Below are 6,814 nucleotides of genomic sequence, written 5' to 3'. Positions count from 1 at the left end.
TTCTTAGATTCGTCAATACAATCATGTAGTACGTGAAAAATATAATAATTATTTTGTAATGATTAAATTCGCTAGCGAATAATTAATTATTAATGGATGCACTATATATCTACGGACTACACAGTGTACTATGGTTGATTTTTTCTTTCTTTTGACGTCGTTAAGAAAATTCTCTTGAGCAAGAGATTATGAATTAGTACTTACAATTATGCCAGAAAACTCAGTATGTCAAAGTGGACACAAAAACACAGGCGCATATAATCATGTGCCTGAACTTTTTGTGCATGGAAATCAATAATGATACATTCAGGTTTCTAATAAGAAGTTGTACATTAATATACTTCGTTCATTTCAAAATAAATGATATTTAAAGAAGCTTTTGATATTTTAAAATATATTATTTTTTATATTTCAATGTAATTTTTAATTTTATCAAAAATGCGTAACTAATAATATTTATAGTCTATTTTGTAATTGAATAAATATATTTTTAATTTATAATTTCATTCTATTTTTAAATAAAGACAAGTTTCTTAACAAATGTACACTAATCTAAAATTTAAGTATTTTGAAACAGAGTGAATACTAAAATAATCAAAATCAGAATTAGTATAAGATAGATTAAGAAGGTGATAAATGTTAGCTCAAACGGAATCTGGGAAAATGAGAGAACACATGCATGAGATTTTGCACATGGATATGGACACACACGTGGGGCCATAGTTTCTGTCTGTTTTGATTTATTTAGACGAGTCAAAATTAGCGAGCTCATAAAACCATGGTTGAAAATATATGCTCCAAAAAGGGTATTAATATGCTCATGCATTATTACGATGAAACATGGGTTTGGTTACGTTGGTCGGTTCTTAGCTAGATGTTTCTTACAAAAATCATATGAATAGTCTTTAGTATTTTTTGACTAAATGAGTAGTCTTTTAGTTTCATCTTCAAATTGTTATGGGCTGTCTATATTTTTGCAGTGTGCAGTATATCATCGATTTTGTGCATTTTACAGTTTTCATAATGGTCTGATGTCCAGTATATATATATTTTTTTGGGCCAACGTCCAGTATATATACCATTGTTTGAGGATATTAATGAATTGTATTCTAGATTGACTTATTTACTGTTGTTGGTTTTCTTAAAATTTACACAAGTGTATGAGTTATATTCGTTGTTTTATTTACCTTCGAGTGTTCTCTTCTTATGTGTGTGGTTCACACGCGACAAAGTTTGCACGTATGTATGTGAGACAAGAGAGAGAGGTTGAGTATCCAATGATTGAAGAGAAGCGGATGTCTGGTGGTGGAGGAACCAAAACTACGCCGCACGAGTGTGGTCACTTTGGACCACGTGCTGCCACGCTGGTGACTTCCCATGTGTTCATGCACGTGAACTCGTTCCCAATCTCCCACGTGACCTCCACGTCTTCTTGTTCTTTAAACCTGCTTCAATTCTATACCGACACACTCTGTATTGTAAAAATTCATATACATGAACATACTCGAATATGTTACAAAAAGAAATTAATACTACTCGAATGAGACAAATTTAATAGATCAGAAAACGGAGATTAGTTTAATTTCAAGTTCATTGTGAAATTTATCGCGACTACAACTTCCTACACTTTTAAAATCTAGGAGAAGATATATACCGAACTTTTTTGATTAAAAAGAAGAGATGTTTAAACCGAAATCTGATCACTAATCATGTTCTTGTGGACCGGTCTATTGGTAATAGGTAAATTTGTTTGCTCTACGTGGAAGTGGCAGTTTCTCAACGAAGAGAAATTGATCTTTGGCATTGATGAAAACTCTTCATCCAGTGAAACCGTTAGATCACCACTATACCGGATTTACAATCACAATAGCATAAATTATATTAAATTTGCATGTTAAAAGAATATTATAGTACTAGGAGTAACAATTGTTAGCATGCGAATAGAACTATACGAGTTGTAGAAACTAAGTTTCGAATTGCATAACCAAAACGGGGTCACATGTCGAACTTGCTTATTCTCACATGAAAAAATTATAGTTTATCAAAACAAAAGTGAAAGAAAAAGGGTTCACCTTGAGATCTGGAGGACCAGACCTTGGAATATAAAGAATTAAATTAGCATTGCCTACGAACGGTAACATGCATCCAACTCTTATTAGTTTGTTATAGGTTATAGCTTCTTGTGGTTATTAACGGTTTTCCTTAAAGCCAGCTTTATAATTAAATCAAGCATATATACGTTAGCTTATGAATACATAGTTTGTAATATATTTCAATTAAAAAGTAAGGAGTATATAAGTTTGTTGTACCACTCTCAAGTATGTAAAAGAATCAGAATACTAAGAAAGATTAGGATGAAAAAAACTAGAGGAAAATGTTTATTTCTTATTGGTTTTGTAAACCAAATCATTTTGATTTTACATCTTTTCAGCTAAATCCAGAGTAAAATTCAATTTGATGGTAAAAGCAAACCAGTCCAAACCCTCAACCGACCAATACTCCAAATAAAAATCAAATGTACAAAAGTAATTTACCAGAATTTTTTATTTCTGAAAAGGTCTAAGCAAAGTGTTTTGAAATCAATGAAAAGCATCTTCCATATTGATTGAATACATTTAGAAGTCCTAAAGTCAAATACAGATTCATTTACTGTTAGCTCCAGGAATGGAGCTAAGTCCATGAGAAGCAGTGGAATGTCACGTAGCCGATTTGGTGTGTTATATACCGGAGTGATGTGTTACGCATGCGGTTTGATGTGTTATGTACCGGTTTAATTCTAGTTGGTTAAGGATGATGGTTATCAAGAGAAGCTTGGGAGATAAGCTTCACGAAGATTTGGTAACAGCAAGATCGTGACTTGCGGATAAGTCCTGGAAGATCTTCTGGAACAAGATTCGAGAGAGATGCGATTGCATCATAGGTATATAAGGTAGTGAGAGGCAGGCGGCCGTCTCACGGGTTTTAGAGTTTAGAAAGCAAGTGTCTGAGAGTGTTCAGCATTGCGCATAGGTTCATTGTGACAGGGGGAGAGTAGCTCGACCTGTCCTTGGGTAGAATAGGAATTGGTTCGTGTCAAGTCCAGTTGGACGTTGTGTAATTCGAATTAGGTAAGTCAAGTGTGATTGCCTAAGAGATTCTTAATAAAACAAGTTGTGTTTTAGAGTATTGATCGAGTTCTTTAAGATATACGTGTCCTCTTGTTTTTACATTTGGTATCAGAGCAGGTCACCTCTGTGGACTCGTTGAGTCCACTCACAGGTTGAGATCTGACGACATCTATGGATACCATGAAAGAACTCATGGCTCTCCAGAAACCGATCATGCTGGATGAAGGAAATTTCGGTCATTGGAAAGCTAGAATGCGTCATATCATAAGAGGAATTGATGAAGACGCTTGGACGGCAGTTGAACAAGGATGGAAAGCTCCGACTATCATCCTGGATGATAAATCCGAAGAACTAAAACCAAAAGACAAATGGTCTGATGCTGATAAAGCAGCCTCCAAGTTTAACTCCAAGGCTCTCACCACCATCTTTTCCGCTGTGGATCTCGACCAATTCAAGATCATACAAGGTTGCGAATCAGCAAAAGAAGCTTGGGATACACTCATAAATCATTTCGAAGGAAACACAAGTGTAAGACGTACTAGGATCGATCACTTGGCATCGAAATTTGAAAACCTTCGTATGGAAGAAGATGAGTCAATCGGAAGCTTTATCTCGAAACTAAGTTCAATTGCGAATGAAGCCTCAGTTCTCGGCAAGAAGTATAATGAAAAGAAACTGGTCAAGAAACTTCTCAGGTGTCTTCCACCACGGTTTGAAGCTTACAAAGCAGTACTGAAAATCGCAGTCAACACAGACGAAATGAAGTTTGATCAATTGGCTGGTATACTGAAGGTACACGACTTAGAACGTGTGGATGAATCCTCTAAGGATCAGAAGGGGATAGCGTTTACTGCCGAAACCAAAGAAGCTGAGAGAGTAAAGAAGATAGAAGAAAACATGGCTCTTATGGCAAAGAATTTCAACAAAATGCTGAAACGAGTTGAAAAGAGTCAAAATCGCTCTGCTCAGAGATCTCAAGGAAGAGACCGTGATCGCTCCTCTCAGAACAACAGGAATGACTCTTCTCAAGGGAATCGACGAAAGGAGTTGCAGTGTCATGAATGTGAAGGTTTTGGTCACTACAAAAATGAATGTCCTCTCACTAAAAGAAAAGAGTTAAAATGCATAGAGTGCAAGGGCTATGGTCACACGAGAAGTGAGTGTCCAAATAACCTCAAGAAGGACAAGTCACTGATATGCTTCAGCGACACCGAGTCAGATGATGACAGTGAAAGTGAAGATCTCTTGCTGAACTTCTCTGCACATGTCGACCCAGCCGATGAGCCACATATGCCTCCAATATGCTACACTGAGTCAGAAACAGAGAACGATTATGAGCATGGAGAACATCTGCTAAACTTTGTGGCACGAATAAGTGAAAATGATGAGTCTCATAAGACACTGTCAAGCTCAGAATCTGATTCAGAAACAGAAGACAATCTAGGAAACAAAGGTACTGAATTCAAAGCTGAATATCAGTCACTGTACAACAAGTTCACAGAGCTAAGTCTCGAGAATCTACAACTGATTAAAGACAGAGCTATGCTAAAAGCTCAAGTCAACATCCTAGAACTGGAACAGACTGATAAGACTCCCGATTCAGAGAAAAATGTCACTACAGAGAATGAAAAGGAAGATCAGAATGAACTCAAGAAAACCATCTCTGAGCAAGCCTACTCCTTGAAAATCCTTGAAGCGAGCTTTGATCAAACTAAGCAACTGCTAAGTGAAGAGCTTGATAAAAGTCGCTTGTTACAACGAGAATTAACTGAGAACTACAAGAAGCTAAGGATGCTTAACACCGGATCAGACTCTCTAGATCATATCTTGTCATTGGGACAATCTCCAAAGGTCAACTGGGGTCTTGGCTTTCGAGGTACACCTTCAAAGATAGCTGACAGCACTGATGTGACAACTTTTGTCAAGGGCTCAGACATGATAAAGAAGCCAGAATCTGATAAACTACCCCTAAAACCTATCTCTCGTTCGCAGACACAGAAGCCTCAAATGAAGAAAAGAAACGGATGCTTGTTCTGCTGCAAACCTGGACACAGAGTTTCTAATTGTTATTTCAGAAGAAAACAATACCAAGAAGCATGGATGAGAAACCGATGTTACCTTGAACCAGGTAAGTTTGGATGTGTCTGGATTGCCAAGACAGATTTGTATCTGAATTACAAGAATAGAGTGGTGACTAGTCCAAAGGAAACCTTATATTCTACTCCTTCAGAGTCTACCATCCAGAGACCTGGAAAGGAAATCATGTGTAACCTAGCTTTTGCAAGAATGAGTGATGTCGAAGACAACACTATTGAGCTACACTACAACAAAGGTGAGTCACACTCCAATGTTGACAATGAAGAATCTACAGAAGCCAATGATTTCTCCCGGATCTTAGCAAACGTTGCCTACACCTCATCTGAAAGTACAAACCATAATGAGACACCATGGTACTTTGACAGTGGCTGCTCTCGTCACATGACTGGTAATGCTGATCACTTAGAAAGAATTGAAGAAATCACTGGTGGAAAGGTCACTTTCGGTGATGGAGGTCAGGGGAAGATCAGTGGCGTAGGCTTCACTAAGAGATCAGATCTACCTCTACTTGTCAATGTATATCTAGTCGATGGATTAAAAGCCAATCTCATCAGCGTCAGTCAACTCTGTGATGAAGGTCTGCGCGTCATCTTTGACAAACGAGAATGTCAAGCTCTCGATGACAAGAACAACATTGTTCTCCAAGGATATCGTTCAGCAAATAATTGCTACATGTGGAAACCTACCAATCAGTGCCTGACTGCTAAAGGATCCCAACTTGAACTCTGGCATAAAAAACTGGGTCACATGAATGCTCATGGATTATCACGATTAGTACGTGCTGAAGCAATCAGAGGAGTTCCTCCTCTTGAAGATCATATGGACAACGTATGTGGTGCCTGCTGCAAAGGCAAACAAATTAAGGTTCAGCATAAACAAGTCTCACAAACCAACTCAAACCGAATCCTTGAACTAGTGCATATGGACCTCATGGGGCCGATTACTCCCAACAGTGTAGCTGGAAAGCAATATATATTTGTTCTGGTAGATGACTTCTCTCGATTCACCTGGGTCAGATTTCTGAAGAACAAGTCAGATGCCATAGACAGTTTCCGAATACTTGCTTTGCAACTTAAACAAACAAAAGGTGGTATCTGTCAGATAAGAAGCGACCATGGTGGAGAGTTTCAGAACAAACTCTTTGATGAATTCTGCCACAACCAAGGTATCACTCACCAGTATGCAGCACCTCGCACTCCCCAACAAAATGGAATTGTTGAAAGAAAAAACAGAACTCTGCAGGAAATGGCTAGAGCTATGCTTGCTGGTAATCAGGTTCCATCTGGATTTTGGGCAGAAGCTGTGAACACTGCATGTTACATCATTAACAGAGTGTACATAAAACCAAAGACTAAGACCACTCCCTATGAAGTCTACAACGGTAAAACGCCAAACCTGAGTTACTGTCACGTCTTCGGTTGCCTTTGTTACATTCTGAATGACAAAGATAACTTGGGAAAATTCGATGCAAAAAGTGATGTGGGAATGTTTCTTGGATACTCCACTAACAGCTCTGCTTTTCGTGTCTACAACTCCAGAACTAAACGAATCGACGATAAGGTGAATGTTGTCTTTGATGATCAAGTAGGATACTACCAGAGGAATGCCAC

This window comes from Raphanus sativus, chromosome 4 (assembly GCF_000801105.2).
Source record: "Raphanus sativus cultivar WK10039 chromosome 4, ASM80110v3, whole genome shotgun sequence".
NCBI classification, from domain to species: Eukaryota; Viridiplantae; Streptophyta; class Magnoliopsida; order Brassicales; family Brassicaceae; genus Raphanus; species Raphanus sativus.
Note: the sequence above shows the minus strand (reverse complement) of the source record.